The sequence below is a fragment of the Symphalangus syndactylus genome, chromosome 11 (assembly GCF_028878055.3).
Source record: "Symphalangus syndactylus isolate Jambi chromosome 11, NHGRI_mSymSyn1-v2.1_pri, whole genome shotgun sequence".
NCBI lineage: Eukaryota > Metazoa > Chordata > Mammalia > Primates > Hylobatidae > Symphalangus > Symphalangus syndactylus.
Window position 1 is genome coordinate 124149462 of NC_072433.2, and position 19073 is coordinate 124168534.

Below are 19073 nucleotides of genomic sequence, written 5' to 3' on the forward strand. Positions count from 1 at the left end.
ACCAGCTGTCGTTATATAATATCTGCAGGCAATGGTTGTGTAGGTGTCTGTAGTCACTGGCTATGAAAATGGCCCCAAATAAAGTGATATCCACACTTCTTCTTTATCCTACGAATTTGGAGGTCTAGGAACAGGGATAAGCCTGTATGGTCAGAATTAGCCTGCAACGTGAATTACTATGCAGAATCTGTCCCCACTGTGATAGAATTTGCCATTCGCTTCCTTTGCTAAATGGCTTGCAGCGGCAGCTGACGGCCAGAGGGGAAGCTGAGAACAGCAAAGATTCAACTGAAAGCATTTCAGGGGGTTCCTGACTTCAGGCCTCTTTTCAGAATGAGGGAATTGTCTAAAATCCCAAATGCATTCTTAGCTAAGGTCAGTGTGTCTGGGTCTGTGTCAGGCATGTAGCAGCCACAGCAGACTTCTCTCGAGATAGCATCTCCTACCCAGCACTCACTTGACATATTGTGGTCAGTCAACAATCAGTCTGATAGTTCAGAAAGTTTTTGCAAGGCATTCCCCGGTATAACCATTAAGCATCAAGCTCTTGAATGGAATTTCGTAAAGCAGGAAAAAAAAAAAGTGAGCATAAATGCAAACTATCACCCCATGTATGCTACACTTTTCTGGGCAGTTTTATTGTCATTCTCTCTCTCTACCTCTTTTTTTTTTTTTTTTTTTTTTTTTTTAAGGCAGAGTATCACTCTGTTGCCCAGGCTGGAGTGCAGTGGTGCAATCTTGGCTCACTGCAACCTCCACCTCCACCTCCCAGGTTCAAGTGATACTCATCTCAAGTGGTTTCTACCTCATTAAAACAAACAAACACCACTCACTATTTTTCTGCTGGACCTGGTGGCTCATGCCTGTAATCCCAGAGCTTTGGGAGGCCAAGGCAGGTAGATCCCCTGAGGTTGGGAGTTTGAGACAACCCTGGCCAACGTGGTGAAATCCCATCTCTACTAAAAATACAAAAATTAGCTGTGTGTGGTGGCAAGTGCCTGTAATCCCAGCTACTCAGGAGGCTGAGGCAGGAAAATCACTTGAACCCAGGAAGTAGAGGTTGCAGTAAGCTGATATCATGTCACCGCACTCCAGCCTGGGTGACAAGGCTAGACCCTATCTCAAAAATAAACGAACCCTGGCCATTTTAGCTTCCAATGGGGATATTTATCCTCCTAGCATTTGAATGCAGCCAGAGTCCTTACTGGGGAAATTTTTGAGTTCTCACCCCACAGTAACAATTTCTCTCCTTAACTTTGTTTCTGAATGAAGTTATCCACAGCGTTTTAAAGTGAGTGGTGAGTTGTAGATACTTCTTCCCAGCAGGTGAATCCCCATCCTGCCGTTGTCCCTCTCCTTTGTGTATATGGATTGACGACATTTCACTTTCAGACAAAGGGACATTTCAGTTTTTTTAGAAGATTAAAGCTGTGTAAGATGTACAATTTAAACTGAATGTTGATATTTTATAGATTGTTGAGTCTGATTGTCCTGATCTAAAATGAACTGGTTTTGTGATTTGGTGTAAATCGCTTAACCTCTTCCAATGTTTTTTCAGCAAAATGGGATAAGAACAGAACCTGCCTTGCAGAGAGTTAACTGAGATGATTTGTGGAAAGGGCCTATCCCAGGGGCTGGTGTACCATGGTGGCTTCTCCCGGCGCTGCTGGTTATCGTTAGCATTATTGTCATTGTGAAAGTGGCAAGGAATGTGCGTGTGCATGAATCTCACTCTTAGATTAGATGTGCTTTTGAAATATCCAGATATATACAACACAAAGAGCAAAGTTTTTTTTGTATTTTGTTTGTTTGGGTTTTTTTTTTTTTTTGGCTGGTGTTTACTGAATGCATGCAAGGCTTCTGTCACAGGCTCTGTGTTAAGATACTTAATGGCGTTTCGTTTTCTCAGCAATGCTGTAGGACACAGAAAGGAACACAAATTGTTACAGAGAGAGAGAGGGTAGGTCTGTGAATGGAGCTGAACAGGTAGGTTGGACGAGAGAAATGCAGAGGAAGCAAGTGTATATAAATAAATAGGGAGAGTATTTAAATACACAGTGGTTTATGGAAGGCTTTGAAAATCCACTATATTAATCTGGAATTTTATGAAATTTTACGAGGACCTAAATTACTAATAGTTGAGGACAAAGACCAACCATTTTCCCCAAAACTTAGTCAATGGTTTTGTCCTTAACAACTAATTAATAGGCCGGGCGCAGTGGCTCACGCTTGTAATCCCAGCACTTTGGGAGGCCGAGGCGGGTGGTTCACGAGGTCAGGAGATCAAGACCATCCTGGCTGACACGGTGAAACCCTGTCTCTACTAAAAATACAAAAAACTAGCCGGGTGTGGTGGTGGGTACCTGTAGTCCCAGCTACTCAGGAGGCTGAGGCAGGAGAATGGCACGAACCCAGGAGGCAGAGGTTGCAGTGAGCCGAGATCGCGCCACTGCACTCCAGCCTGGGCGACAGAGTGAGACTCCATCTCAAAAAAAAAAAAAACAACTAATTAATAAATATTTGTGAATATAGTGAGTGACTAAAGCAATGCATTAATGGTTGAATGACTGGCCACCGTGCCTCATGCCTGTAATCCTAGCACTTTGGGAGGCCAAGGCACGCAGATTACTTGAGGTCAGAAGTTCAAGATCAGCCTGGACAACATGGTGAAACCCCATCTCTACTAAAAATACAAAAATTATCCAGGTGTGGTGGTGGGCACCTGTAATCCCAGCTACTTAGGAGGCTGAAGCAGGAGAATTGCTTGAACACAGGAAGGAGAGGTTGCAGTGAGACAAGATGATGCCATTGCACTCAAGCCTGGGTCACAGAGCAAGAGTTTGTTTGAAAAAAAAAAAAAAAAGGAAAAAAATGAATGAATGAGTGGCAAGAAAGATGAATTGACTTTCATCACCAGGCCTGCCATGGAGTTCATGGTGCCTTGCCCTGTGGCCAGTAGGTGCAAGAGTATCTAGTAGGTGCTCTATTTTTTAAAAATGTCTTGGAATCAATCATAATTTAATATCAATTATATAAAAATTAGTCTTGCAGGATCCAACAGTTCTGATTTATTCCACTCAGAGGACAAGTCGGTTCTTAACACAAACCCCATAGGTTTTTCCTTAAATAAAAAGGTGTGGCTCTGAAGAAGTAATACTTTTTTTTTTTTTTTTTCCTCTCTAAACCACCATGTGCTCTTGTGTGTTATTGTGATGGCTTTGCAGAGCATTTCTTTGGCCAGAAAGTCCATTGTCAAATTGCTCTTCTTTCTCAAGTGTAGGATTTATTTCTCCAGCTCATGCAGAATTCTGTTTTATATGGAGATTTTAAATTTGTGCAGAAAAGTATTACGTGGGTTTCAAAGTTACTCTTTTTTCTTTTTTGAGACAGGGTCTCGCTCTGTTGTCGAGGCTGGAGTGCAATGGTGCAATCACGGCTTCCTGTAGCATTGAGCTTGTGGACTCAAGCAATCTGCCCGCCTCAGCCTCCCAAGTAGCTTAGAACCACAGGCATATGCCCCCATACCTGGACGTGTTTTTAACTTTAATTTTTATTTTTGTAGCGATGAGGTCTCCCTCTGTTGCCTGTGTTGCTCTCAAACTCCTAGGCTCAAGCAGTGGTCCCAAAGTGCAAGGATTATAGGCGTGACACATCATGCCCAGCCTCAAGGGCATTGTTGGAAGTAAAACCATGGGGGATCTGTTGGAAGTGGCATGATGGAGGAATTTTAAAAGAATTGAACAAATAAAGTAGTCAGAACTCAAAAATTGAATACTGCTTTGTTTCTCCCAAATTACCATCACCAGACAAACAGGTGTGTGTGTGCGTGGGGGAGGTGGGCTGGTTCTACTGCATGATCTTGGAGGAAGGAAGGCGCTCCTCCTTCTTAGCTGATTGATGGTGAGATAGAAAGATAGACACAGCCACATCACTATGAGATGGAAGCCCTTCTTTCCTTCAGCTGACTTCCCTCTCCTTCATTCCCAACCAGGTTTGACCCCGCTGCAGTGGAGGTTGTGGCAGATGGGTCAGATAGCGTGTGTCCTGTCGCTGTCACCACTTTTTAATAAGGGCTGGGGCTCCACTTGAAGAGCCCAGAAACTGCAGTTCCTCCTCTGTGCCTTCCCCTGAACACAATGCGCCCTCACTAATAAATTCCGAGGGCTGACACTGCCTGAGCCGGCTGGTCTTTGCCCTCAATTTCATTGAGATGGGCCATTGAAAACTCATTACAAGCTGTTTAGACTCTGACTTTGACTTTTGCTCGGCAGCGAACAAAATTAACAGCTCTTGGAGGTAGCAAAAAAGGCACTCAGCCAAATTAAAAAAAAAAAAAGAATTGAAATGATGAGAAAAGACTTTTAATATTAACTCCATTACTCATGCAAACAAGCGCACATCCGAAGCGCGTATGTTCTGCGTGTGGCTCCCATTTGGAGCCTGGTGTGAACTGTGGTTTCTCCCACTGGAGGGAAATTCATACCCAGGTCTTACACGCAGCTCACAATTTTTTACATGTCAAGCAATGAGCCTTTGAGTGTAGCAGATTTGCTTCATAAATTTAACTATCACTTTCAAATTTCTGTTTTTTTCTAATTTAGTGCTTGATAGTTTTTTATGTGATAATTTTAAAATGCTGTTTATAGCAAAAGTTACCTTGATATTACAGGTGTGCAGAGAAAATTCACAGCCATCAATAAAAAAGAAAAAAAAATCCTGTTTATACCTTAGGCATTCTGTGATCCTTAGGATGTAACCATGGCAGTATTACAGGTTTTAAAAGCAACCCAATTAATCTAAATTTCCTCCAAACTAACAATTCCTGAAAGATTGAAATATTGCTGCCAATATCTACGGATGGTTTCCATTGATATTTGGGAAGTTTCCATTTGTATTTGGGAAGCTTTGCATCAGCAAAATACCCCTTTCTCCTGATATTTGCAACCCATCTTAAAAATAAAAGTATTTTTGTGCATGTGGTGTTGTACATGAAATTAAGAATATCACTACCACAATATCAAAATTTAAGGACTAGACTGTGAAATGTTTAAGGTAGGCAAAGAATATTTAACCAAGAAAGGAAAAATGTATTTGAGAGAGACCTGATGAGTTCACCACTGCCTCTGGAGAATCAAACCCAAAACAGCATAGATTTTTTTTTTTTTTTTTTTTTTTTTTGAGACAGAGTCTCGCACTGTCGCCCAGGCTCGAGTGCAGTGGCGCGGTCTCAGGATCTTGGCTGACTGCAAGCCTCCCAGGTTCGCGCCAATCTCCTGCCTCAGCCTCCTGAGTAGCTGGGACTACAGGCGTCTGCCACCTCGCCTGGCTAATTTGTGTGTGTGTGTGTGTGTGTGTGTGTGTTTTATATTTTTAGTAGAGTCAGGGTTTCACAATGTTATCCAGGATGGTCTCAATCTCCTGACATCGTGATCCACCCGCTTCAGCCTCCCAGAGTGCTGGGATTACAGGCGTGAGCCACCGCGCCCGGCCTACAGCATAGATTTGAGGCATCTTGAAGGTAGATGCAGAAGAGTGGGATCTGCTTTGGATTTTTAGGTTATTCACTGTTAAGACTTAAACAGCTTCTCATTTGGGTGAAACATGGGAGTGTCAAAAATAAGGCACTGTCACTCTTTGCCAACTTCCTTTAACTCTTTATATGGCTGTATCTCCATAGATATCCAGTTGCTGTTTTTTGTTGTTGTTGTAGTTTGGTTTGGTGGTTTTTTTGTTTTTTTTTTTTTCCAATTCCTCTCCAAACTGTCAGGGACAGTATCAAGATCTGTGAATATAGAAAGACTAAGGCTTTTTTCTGCCTTGTTGGGTCTTCTTTCTAGCATGCCAGGAACATTTTTCTCATCTTTTGAACATTAGGGAATAACACCCAATGCCACCCTATAACCTCAAGGGACAGAAGTGGAGGATTCTCTTAAGACAAGAAATCTTTCAAAGCCAAACTGATGAAGTAGTCCAAAGCCACTTGAGGCTCTAGATAGATCTTAGCAGTCAAAATAATAAATATATAATCCCATAAATCTAAACTTTGTGGTATATTCATTAGGCTGTCTGTTTTCTTTTCCTTCAAATGTTTCACTTAATTCCCTGATATAATAAGTGTTCCCAATTCTTGGTGTTTTTCTACAACCAAGACCTTGATCTTTTTCCTCTCAGGATTTCTTTCATGAGAACCCATCTTCTGGCCATTCGGATATCATTGATGAGGGAATTGAAGCATTTCCCTATTCTGTAGAGTTTCATTAAAGTTTGACTATATTCCAGTAACGATTGTTGCATAACAAACCACCCCCAAATTTAGTGGCTTAAAACAACAATATTTATGTTGCTCAGGAATCTGTAGTTTCAGCAGGGCTCTCAGGAACAGCTTGGCTCTGCTCCAGCATCAGCTGAAGCCGCTTGAAAGCCAGGGTCTGAGATCATCTGAAGGTTGTTCACTTATGAGTCTGAGGATTGATGCTGACTGGTGGGTGGGACCGTTGCTGGAGGGGCTATTGGCTGGAACACCTACACATTGTTTTCATGTACCCTGAGCTTCCTCACAATATGGTGGCTGGGTTCCAAGGGTGAGCGTCCCAAGAGAAGGAACCAAGCAGATGCTGCATTGCCTTTTATGGCCTTCCAGGGAAGTTACATAGCCCTAGGTTTTCCTGCATTCTATTTTTTAGGCTGTCAGACCCACCCCAACCAGGTTTGCAGTGAGAGGAAATAGACCCCACCTCTTCTGGAAGAGAATGTGGGACTGGACATATTGCCATGGCCACTTTTGAAAGATACAGTCTGCCACTTAAGTGAACAGTTCATGTCCTGCAGTGGGATATTGGGAAAAAAAATGGTATTTGGCAGGGGGTCAGGAAACCTGGTTTTGAATCCTACCTCTGCCCCTTACTAGCCACATGACTGGGTCTTAGCATGCTCATCTATGAAATGGGTGACAGTAATGCTGACCCCACATTTGTGCTGAGGATTATGCAAATAAAATCTGTAATTTGTACAAGCGTCCACCAAGCACCTGGTGCAGACTGAATGCTCAATAAGTCTTTGGTGAGTCCGTTTATTGAATTGGAATCTGCACATTATGGCCATTATTTAGGTTTATTGTGTCCTAATCTATGTCACTGAGTACATCCTTGCTGTTTTTCATGAATTTTCCACTGAGTCGCAACATGCCACTGGCCAATGAAGGTCAGGGAGAAAACAGATTAACAACATCTCATACCACAATGTCAAAATACTTAAAAGTGTTTACAGAGCCCAGTGACACCCAGTGAATTTAAAACAAGAGGACCGGAGCAGAAGTAAAACTATTCTTATTCTTCTAAGCTTGAACACAGGCCTTGATGTTTTATGATTGTTTTAAGGTCCATTAATCGTTGAATCATGAGGCCATGTAAAAAAATGACAGCTTTAACATCAAGGGCCTGGGTTTATTTTAAATGTTTTTGCTTCTACATGCATTCTAATTAATGACAGTGGCTAAAACCTGATTCCAATGTGGCAAACGTGGAGTGCCATGAGATGAAGCCAGTCGATTTCATCTAGGAGCATTTTATGGCTTATGGAAATAAATATTCTCTTAGATTCAAGGGCGCCAGCCTGTAATGGGCATCAGCTGATTCTCAGAAAGAAGAAACAACGTACTGTTACATCACTGGGGCTTCTCCAAAGTGGCCTGACCAAACTGTAGAGCTGCTTGTTTGTCTGATATGGTAGCGACTAGCCACATGTGGCTATTTAAACTGAAATGAATTAAAGTTGTATAACATTTGTAAAAATCACTTCTTCGGTTTCATTAACTAGCCCCCATTTCAAGTGTTCAGTAGCTACTTGTACCTAACACATTGGACAGCATGGTTACAGAACATTTTCATTTCATCGGACAGTTTAACTGCTTTGGAGACTGGTTCTCCTTTTTCTTTTTGCATGTTCACTCCAGAATTAAAGTCAACCAACTCAAATGTCCCATCTTTCCCCACAGACCTTTGTGCTCAAAGGCATCCCCTTCCCCATTTGGAGACTCTTCTAGGGCCTAGGCCCAAGCAACCAGGACTGCCTGTAGTCAACCCCACTCCTCAATTTTTGGCACCCGTGGTATTCCACCTCAAGATCATGTCCTCTTTCAACCCCTCTAAATATCCTCCTCCTGTGATACTCATAGGGACCCTGAACCTCTAGTCCTCAAGAGCAGTCATTCACCCCTCTGGACTATGCATCCCTTTGCAACCCAGGAGCAACTACTGTATGGCTTCTTCAAACCTGTATATGATGCAAGCGTTGTATTCAAGGTAGCATAAATAATAGGTCTTACATATAGGTGCAAATAATTTTCAAATATGGGTAAATGCTATTGGGATGTGTAAAGTAGAAATCCATTTTAAAGTGTTATTGAATCCATACTAACATGATCGTTACATATTTATTAATTGATGATTACTAAAAATGTGGACCTTTGTGAATTTCTGATGTCATAGAAGGGTGGTCTTAACTAGAAAAGTCAGTAGCCAACATTCTGGGAAGTAGAGGCCTCTTCCTCACTGCTGCATTGGTTTAAACATAAACTCCAACAGAAAAAGATGCCATCATCTTTAATTTCCTGCATCAGCTAAGCATTTATTTCATGTAATCCTCACACTAGATTGAATGGTTCCATATTAATATCCTACGTCAAAGATGAATAAATTGAGATGCGTAGTTCTAATTTGCCCAGTGTCCTGATGTGTGATCTTGACCACTAGCCTAAACTGCTATTTTATGTCCACCCGTCAATCTCCACAGCTGCCCCTCATTTGAACACACATAATATAGTTGTGTGGCTTGGTGGAGCCATCTAAGTTCTGTTAGGCCATTTGCCAATGCTGCTATTAGGGGCGAAATGTCATGCACTTGATCTAAATGTACTTAGGAGAATTCTCAGGACCTGATGAATTATTATTGGGAATTTTCTGGCCTCATAGGTTGCAGGCTTCATATCAACTGCAGCTAATGAGCTATGGGCCCCAAGAAGCACTGAGGACACACGGCGTTCTGCTAACACTGAGGGCTGTTTCTGTCTGTTCTCCGCCTGCACCCTTCTCAGATGCAATCTCAAGTCATATGAGAACTTGTGCAAATGTTTCTCCTGGATCGTTTCCTTTAGCGTGTGTGTCCTATTGCTTGAAATGGATGTCTGAGCAGAATGTTTTCAGAAGTTAGATTTTTTTAGGGGGGGAAACAGAAACCAAAGCAGAGCCAATAGAGATCTAAAAAAAAAAAAAAAAAAAAAAGAAAAGAAAAGTAAAAAAAAATCCACCATGGTATTCTAGGAAGAAAAAAGCGTTTTTCGAATGAAAACGTTTTATTATATTTGATATATTCTGCTTCCCTTCCCTAGTATGTATTAATGATATGAAATCACTTATTAATTTTCAGGTTAATATTAAAATTGAAGCCCATCCCTCTACCCTAAGGACTCTGGCAGTATTCCTTTCCAACTTCCACCTGCCCCAGATAGGTAGAAGTTAGCCTTTATTTCTGGTGTCATCTCTTCTTTTGCTCCTCCTATCAGTTTTTCAGGAACTCCAGAAATTTAACCTAGTACACAGAGGCCACCCCTGTTTCCAGATGCCTTCTAGAAAGAGGACTGGGAGTGTGAATGAGGCCGTGTGGGCTTTGTTTGCCCCTGCGGTTGTCATGATAATTTCTCAGAGCTTAGCTGGGACAGGAAGAAGGAAGGGGAGGATAGTGGTGTGTTCAGTGTGTGAGCTCCTAAAAGCTCTGGGGTGATTGTTCCCAAGGGATGATGACCCTCTATGGCAGATCAGTTGCATGTGCATTTGAGCTTTCCCTCCTCCCCTGGGTTAGCATATTCCACACTCACCTTCTTAAAGCGAAGTCTCCCTTAGAGGACCCATGGTGTCCTGTTCATCTAGCAAATCTCACAGCACCAGTAGAAACACCAAGAACATGGATTCATCAAAGGAAAAATGTTGAAGTTTCAATTTTTGTGCTTCCTGGTAATCCTTCAGCCCTTGATGGAAATTTCCAGACCTAAACTAGTGAATTAAGAGTAGGGGAAGAGGAGTCCTCATACAGTTTTATTAAATGGTCCTTTAATACTCTTCTTCAGCGTGACGGGTACCCATTGCCTATACATTTTGAAAACTACACTGAAAATTTCAAAACATTTCTATCAGAACATAGTCTTAGTCTCAGCTGATTTGCAATTTCCACCTGGATCTGTTAAATGGCAGCTTACCTATGAAATATCAAGTTCTGCCCAACCACCTACCCTGCCTCATATGATCAGCCAGTATATTTATATGGACACAGGCAGCCACACTTGTTTTTAACATTTGAGAATGACAGCATATTGGCAGTTCATATAAGCTATCAAATATTACATGTCAACTCAGAAAACATCCCTAGAAAGTATTATGGGAACCCCCTGTATCACTTGAGATTCTTGGATCCATATTTGCTGTTAAGAAAATAAATTAATAGTCAACAACTGATTAAAGCATTTCCCTGCTACCATGATTGCCTTGACAAATTCTTTAGCGCTGGAGAATTTTACCTCCCACTATTTCTACTGAGTGACTCTTGCCCGCTGAACAGGACGTTTGGTTCTAATTGTTAAGCCTGCCTAATCCTGATTGAAGTGGGCCATAATATCAAGGGTGGAAGAAGGTGGGAATATAAACTAGATTTGCTTCCTTCTGTAGGAATAACTCTATTAAGACTTTCTTTTTGGAGACAAATCATCTTATGCAGGGGGGAAAGAAACTCTATAAAAAAGACAAATGACAGCACAAGATCCAAAAAGACAAGTGCTCAGTCATTTTGTCATAATGCCAGAAGAGACAGTAATGCTGTGTGGACTATGCATTCAGACACTTAGAAAATATTGCAGGCAGAGCTGGGGATTCGGTGGCCAGAAGCATATTTGGTGAACTGAGGATGCATCAAAGGGCTTCTCTGGTGTTCAGTAACTTGCACTGTATTTCAGAGGTTTATAAGGGGAAGGGACAGGAAAGCAGTGTGCCAGTAAGACGACTTCTCTTCTCATCTGGATTTTAGAGGAATGCAGTGAACAAATGATGAAAAAGTCGGAAGGGACTTCGGTAATTCAGCATCCAAAAAACAATCAGTGTTTTGTGACATTCTTAGTTGTGACCTACCTTATGTTTTATACACATGGTCACTCACATACATAGGTATATTATTCTGCAGTTGCTGATTAATTGATGATCCTTCATCCTTTCTGTGATTCAGAGGCTCTCTGGGTTGGATAAATCACTTTGGGGAATTATATCTACTGGTACATTTATGTCACTAGAATTCCTTTTATAAGCTGTCATTGTGTACATTTACTGTATCTATTAACTTTCTTCATGTCCCTCTTCCTCCCTTTCTTCCTTTCCTTTCCCTTTCCCTTCTCCTCTCCTCTCCTTTCTTTCTCCCTCCCTCTTTCTTTTCTCTTTTTCTCTCTCTCTTTCCCCCTTTTTGTATTTCCAGTAGCGATGGGGTTTCACCATGTTGGCCAGGCTGGTCTCAAGCTCCTGACCTCAGGTGATCCACCTGCCTCAGTCTCCCAAAGTGCTGGGATTACAGGCATGAGCCATCATGCCCAGCCCCCTTGTCCTCTTCTTATGAGGCTACTAATCCTCTCATGAGGGGCCCCATCCTCAAGACTTCATCTAAACCTAACAACCTCTCAAAGGTCCCACATCCGGATACCATCACACTGATGGTAAGGGCTTTGACATATGAATGAGGGTAGAGGGACACAAACATTCAGTCCCTAACACTTAGTCAAGTTACTTGAGCTTGGTAAGCCTCTCTCTTCTTGCTGAGTCACGAGGATAATAAGATATACCTGTTAGGGTCCTTTTGAGGAATAAATGGAATTTGTAAAGTATTGTGCCAGACATATAATAATTACTTGATAAACTAAAGCTATTATAACACCATCAGAGCTGTGGTTCTTACCCTCATCATTGTTTACCCTCTCACACAATAAGATCTTTGTGAAAAGGATCAAGTCTCATTCTCTTTTGAACCCCAAAGTCCCCAGCCACCACAGAGACCAAATACAGTAGGTACCAATGCATGGCAATGCGTAGGACCTAGGTGTCCTAACTTGGCACTGTATCTGCCAATTTTTTAAAAGACAGGATGACATCCAAAACATTGGGGCATATTTAGGATAATGCCCCATTCTGTGAGGGTAGACATTATAGAGGACATCAGCAGCAAGCCACAGGCTATCTCTTGGTGCCACTGGGTTTTGAGACATTCGAGGTGACACCGATTTAACATGGCAGGTCTTATGTTCTTGGGTAATGTCAAACAACTTCTTTAAAGTATATGTTAAAAAAAAAAAAAAAATCTGGCTGGGCGTGGTGGCTCCTGCCTGTAATCCTCACACTTTGGGAGGCCAAGGTGGATGGATCACCTGAGGTCAGGAGTTCGAGACCAGCCTGGACAACAGGGCGAAACTCCTTCTCTACTAAAAATAAAAAAAATTTTGCCAGGAGTAGGCGCAGGCACCTGTAATCCCAGCTGCTCGGGAGGCTGAGGCATGAGAATCACTTGAACCCAGGAGGCGGAGGTTGCAGTAAACCAAGATCATGCCACTGCACTGCAGCCTGGGTGACAGAGTGAGACTCTGACCCCCCCACCCTAAAAAAAAATCTATGCAAAGTCCCTGACTAATGCAGAATCAGCACTAATTAACAAGCCCCATAAACTAAAGGCCCCATGTTTGTGTTATAAGTTTTAAAACTTTTTTAATAGTATTTTCCCCTGTCTTGTTTTGTATCATTTCATATCTACTTAAACACATCTATTTTTAAAAGAGATTTTGACTCACTGGTGAGTTTGTCTTAAAATGGAAAAATAAAATCAAATATAAGAATTTTGTTATGAATGTTTGGGGAAACACAATTTGGGAATCTACCCTAATAGGTAAACCCATGTAATTTCTTATTTCCGTCTAGTGATAGGAAAATACTGAGATACTTGTGAGGTGTTTTTTTTTTTTTTTTTTTTTTTCCAACTTGTATACACATTGTTCTATAAGTAGTTGATTGTTTTTTAGGAAAAAATATATTCAGCATCTCAAATGTGCCTTTAATATTGCTTCTGATTTTTGTTTTTTTGCTATCATAGTGTTATCTACCTCACAGAGATGTTTTAGGTCGTAACTGTTTTTCATTTTTTTTCCCCCTTAATTTCCTTTTTTTCCCTCCTAAGCTATAAATATACAGCCTTAAAAAAAAAAAAAACACTCAGAAATTTAAGTCCAAGAATCCTGCTTTTCTTAATACCTTTCAAGTGTTAGATTAATAACATTTTTGCAAGGTGGTTACCAGAACAGAGTATACTTGAGCTGAGTTTCACTAGAGTCCAAGATAATCTATTCTAATTTCTGGGAGCACACATTTTTTCCTGGTTAGAGAGAGATATAATGATGCCTATCTAATTTTGTGGTGGTCTGGCTTTGATGTATCTATATGTGGGCAGGAATGCGTGTGCGTGTGCGTGTGTGAGCTCCTGTGTGTGTGTTCATCAAGTATCCATTTTGTCTCCAAGGTCTTATCAACAACAACAAAAGGCCTCCTTTGAGATCAATCACATTCATTCGATGTTTGTTTTCTATACCTGATACTTACTGCTTTCTCTTTGTCGCCGTTAATTTTGTTTGTCATATGTCAGACCAGGATGAGTGAGGCACATTCAGATTCAGCTCATTTTATTTTTTTTCTCCCTTCCTTTGTCACCACCTTTGCTAATTTCAGGCGGTCAGCACATTTAGCAAGCATGTAGCTGCTTGCTTGAGCAAGCCATTAATCTATATTAGAAAATGTAGAGGCCCCAGTGCTAACCTTCCTGAAGCTTTCCTCCCCACCCCCAATTCTACAGGTTCTATTACATCTCCGCTGGTTTAAGGCAACTGCTGTTTCTTCTAGGAGTTTTCTTTTCTTTCCTTGCTGAATATCTGCACTTGCTGATACTGCGCAGGCACACGGGCTGTGGCTCAAGTTTCCAGTGCAGGACAGTATGTCGTCGCAGTAGACAGAACCCGGCCAGATACTCCCCATGCCGGCAAGTGGAGTCAGTTACTGGGGAGCCATAATAATTCTTTCTTTTAGAGAATTTTGGCAAAAATGTGCCTCCATCTTATATCAACGATTTTTCATCTTTCGGGAATTTTTATTTCCCCTCCCCCTCTTCTTCCTTTTTATCCTCCTGGTGAAGTATCTCCTTTTCCCTAAGAAACTGGAAAAAATGCACTTTTCCATGTTAATTCAAATGATACTCAAAAAATATTATATGTTAAAAAATATGATGTTTCTGTAATCCTTACATCCCCTAATAAAACCACTGTCTAATAAAACTACCAGGAAGCCTCTCTTGAAAAAAAAAATTAAGTGAACCTCTACTTTAGAATGTTGGCTTTTCATACATGTACAAAACAAAAGAGGTTGCAATGATGGCTTGGGTAAAGGCACCTGTGTTCTTTTCCAACCTATCTCATTTCAAGATGTATCCTTTGTGGATTACATCGGTTTTTTTCTGTGGAATCCTGCACCTTAGAACTGGGAGAAACCAGTGTGACATCCAGGGTCAAGGTTTTCCAATCAGGTATTTTGGGGGAAAAAGTTCTGCCTTCAAATAACAACTAATGTGACATGGCAGTGTATAAGACATTACAGCCAAGGCCTTCTGGTTGAAGTTGGGGGACTGTGGGCATTGTCCCCACTAGGCCTGTCATCTGTCCTTGCAAAACCACCCTTGGGATCTCTCGCATGCGGTCTGCGCAACAGCTACCTTTGTGCTCCCCACATTCTTCCACCTGGCCTGGAAGCTGACCACAGTCAGCTCTCTTGCCTTTTCTTCTTCTGGTTGGATTTAGCAATTTAATTTCCATGCTTGCTCCCTGCAGGGTGTCAGTTCACCACCTTCCTCTGTAGAAGGTTTCGTCCAGGCCGGGCGCAGTGGCTCACGCCTGTAATCGCAGCACTTTGGGGGGCCGAGGCGGGCGGATTGTCTGAGGTCAGGAGTTCGAAACCAGCCTGGCCAACATGGTGAAACCCCGTCTCTACTAAAAATACAAAAATTAACCAGGCATGGTGGCACACACCTGTAATCCCAGCTACTTGGGAGGTTGAGGCAGGAGAATTCCTTGAGCCTCGGAGACGGAGGTTGCAGTGAGCCAAGATTGTGCTACTGCACTCCAGCCTAGTTGACAGAACAAGACTCTGTCTCAAAAAAAAAAAAAAAAAAAAAAAAAAAAAAAAAAAAAAAAGAGAAGGTTTCATCCATTTAGCTGACAAGGGCATGAGATGTTCCTGCTGTTACTAACTCTAGTACATTGCATGAAACTTTGCTGTTTTCTTAAACCCTGCACCAACCTTTACAAACAGTGCCTTTACTAAACACTTCTTACATTACCCGTTTTGAGTGTACCATCTGCCTCTTGCCAGGACCCTCACCAAGAATTTGAAAGCTTAGACCATGATGACCTCCTTGCCCAATGCATAAGCTTTCCTCCAAAACACGCATTTATGGGGGCAGAGGGAGTCTCTCTGGAAGGAAACGTTGGCTGAGCTATGGCTGCTTTTGCTTCCCCTAGGTTTTAATCCTTCTTTCCCTTCCTGTTCTTTTAAGGAAATCTGAAAAGGAGCAAAAGAGCTTTAGAACTGCAATGCATCTGTCTGAGGCCAAGGGCAGTTGCACGCAGACCTCTCTGCCAGTGTTTCAGTGACCCTCTTGCTGCTTGGCTGCCTATGAGTCCATGCTGACATCTGGCTCTGTCTGCCCAAATATAAACTTCAGAGTGACTTCCAAGATATATACAGGTCTCAGAGGTTCTCTCCCCAACCCATTCCCTGGCCCTGCTCTCTCTCGATGTTCTCAAGTCCCCTGGATGACCTTGTGTGTCCTTCCTGGGATATTGCTCAATCACCCTAGAACTGTAAGGCCAAGTGGTCGTAGCCAGAACATGGCAGAAATATTCCTTCTTCTATTCTGCTTTTCTAGCATGGAATCCCCTGTGCCTTAATGTGAGTAAATACTCTCCAAAATGAAGGCAGAATCCAGTATCCATTGTTTTAACTAAATCCCTAACTGGACCCCCTCTGATAATCTCTCTGATAAAGAATTGATGTAAAATTTGGGACACTGGATAGGACCAGGAAGCCAGAGAAAGAGGGCACCCTTTTCTTTTCTAGCATTTGAGTTCCCAAAGAAGTAAAACTGTGAATGTTCTCTTCATTTTTTCCTGATATATCAAGGACTCCAGATGTAAGCTCATTGATAGTCTTGGTGTGTTCTTCAGTATTTGTGCTTTTAATAGATATTGCAAGTGTGTTTAATGTGAAAATAGAAGCGGAGGGCTTTTAAAAGAGCTTACTCAAAATCCTGCCAATTACTGAAATCTACCAGACAAGAAGGAGCCACTTTTTTTTTTTTTTTTTTTTTTTTTTTTTGATACAAGGAGGGGAAATGTTTCCACAAAAGCCTGGCCCTTTGTCTTGAAAAATTTTCTTCTCTTGGGTACTGAGTTGTAATAGGAAATACAGATGTAGCTGTGTCACATTAAAAGCACGACCAAATTGCAGTACAGTGTTCAGGACACTTTTATGTCACTTTAAAATGTAGAGTGTCATCTAAAAATGAGCAATTGCTATGAAGAAACTGGGGTTGGCTCTGATTTTGTGGCCTAATTTTTTTTTGGTTTCTTGAGAAGATCATCTTTAAGTCAAAAGTTATGCAATGCCAAGTACTCATCTGTGTAATCTACTTCACCTTCCAAAATTTTTCATCACCTGGTTACAAACATCTGAAGGCAAGAAATAGCCAAGATTCCATTGCAAGTCCCAGAGTAAGTTATTATTAGACAGAAACAAACAAGTAAATACCTTGGGCCTGAGCTATTGCCCAAACCAGTCCTAACTTGGCTTGGGGTCTGACCAACTGTTTTTGATCCCACAATCTGAAGTACGTTTGTGGAAATACAAAGGTCAAACCTTCCCCTAACCCTCTGTAATCCCTGGTGGAGCTAAGGAATGAAAAGTTGCTTAAACATTTTCCTGTTGCCAGTTTTTCTTAAACATTAGCGCTATTCTTTTTTTTTTTTTTTTTCTTCTTCAACCCTGACTCTGATTCACAAAGAATAGGGAAGCTTAGCCAACTGCAATTTCAAAGTATTGCTTCTTAAGCCTGGGCCAAGTGTGTAGACTTGATAGAATTCTGATTAATGCATCTTATTACATTAATTTTAGAAGAAACCAGAAGGCATTTCTCCATTCCTAGTGCAGGCCAGCCTGCCAGAAGCATTTGTCTCCTTAAAGAGCTAATATCTTCGGCTACCAACAATCATAAAACTGAAAAATCTATCAGAAGAGTTGGCTTCTCTGGATGTGCATAAGGCACACTACAAAATAGATGTAGAGCTTGGCTGAACTTTGCTTCAAATTTGCCAATCAAAATTCACGAACCCACGCCAAGTTGGCTACAAAACCTCTCGCTTGGAGCCAGCACTAATTATGTCAACAAGTAGTTCAAGTTTAGCCCCTGTTAAGTCCTGTACTCCTGGGTATCGGGGATGAGTCTTTGTTTGGAGGCAAATGGGCCCTGTCTTCACTTGGCTTCCTCCTAAAATTCCCAGGACCTTCTCGGGTCCCAGCCCTTTCTGTTCCCCTGAGATTGCGCCTCCTCACCCTCTGTCTTGGATGGAAAGAGTTCCAAGGCAGTCCAGTCACCCCAGTGAAAAGTTTTCTGATGAGGTCAAGCCTTCTTATTGTCATAGGTCATTTTCTTTAAAGATGAGAAACCATCTCATTGGGCTTTCCGGGAAGTAGACTCTGAGCGCAGGTTTGTTGTACAGAACACATGCCTTGGAATTAACACCTATGGAAGGGAGGAAAATGAAGATGGAGTGGGCAGAGGGAGAAGATGAGCTGAGATGCAGTCCAGCAAGGGTCTCAGTCAACCTGATGAAGCTAAAAGGGCCCATCAGAGCTAATCCCTATTGGGCTAATGTGGCCAGGCTTTTATAAACCTGCCTTGACTTATGATTGGGTGGGCTGCCCCAGGAAGGATGTGCCCTTGCAGAAGGTAGCTGTCTATGTTCAGTTTCTCCCTGGAAAGGCTGATGGCTGAAGGCTACAGGTTACCCTGGAAGGGAGACCTGGGCTGCACATCAGAGCCCATCTGCTTTCCAGCATGGACATGTTCCAGCTCCCGCCCCAGCCCTGCCACACCATCACCGTCTCCAGCACACACAGCCCTTCTCTGTTGATTAGGGTTGGTTGGACTGTTCTACAGCGTTCGTTGGCTCAGGCCTTGAAGTACAATAGAAAGCCCTAAGACAAGGCAGGCCCGGTTTTGAGGATGGGCACAGAGGCCCATGCCTGTAATCCCAGCACTTTGGGAGGCCAAGGCAAGAGGAACACTTGAAGCCAGGAGTGTGAGATCAGTCTGGCCAATACAGCGAGACCTAATCTCTACAAAAAGTTTAAAAATTGGCTGGGCATGGTTGTACATGCCTGTAGTCCTAGCTCCTTGAGGCAGGAGGATCACTTGAGCCCGGTAGGTCGAGGCTGCTGTGAACTAAGATGCCACAGCACTATAGCCTGGGCAGTTTTGAGTGCTGCCTCTACCATGTAACTATCTTGCCAGTCAAGTCATTAACTATTCGGGGCCTTAGTTTCGTCTTTCCTGAAATGGAGCCAATATACGTAATTCCAAAGGTTGCTTTTAAGTGTAAGTGAGAATATTGGCAGAAATTCGTTAGCACTGAGAGAGGGAATATAAAGTGGAGGTTAAGTGTACGGTTTAAGAGCAGAGTCAGGAAACCTAGACTTGCATCCTGATTTCTGAGTTGAATGTTCCAGGGTAAGCTACTTAATCTCTCTAATCCTCATTGTGCTTAGCTCTAGAATGGAGGCTTGTTGAGAAAATTAAATGGAAATGATAACGGCAAAGCAGTCAGCACAGGAGTACACTCATAGTACTCGTGTTCATTCCACAGCAAAGTGTTCACTCTTCTGTACTCTTTCCCAGTCAGTTGG

The 19073-nt window shown here is 42.1% G+C and overlaps 1 protein-coding gene across 2 annotated transcripts in view; it reads left to right on the plus strand.

Moving 5' to 3' along the window:
• Positions 1–19073, plus strand: part of WWOX (WW domain containing oxidoreductase) — a 1124776-nt gene that overhangs the window by 710981 nt on the left and 394722 nt on the right. The gene's annotated exons all lie outside the window — the stretch shown is intronic.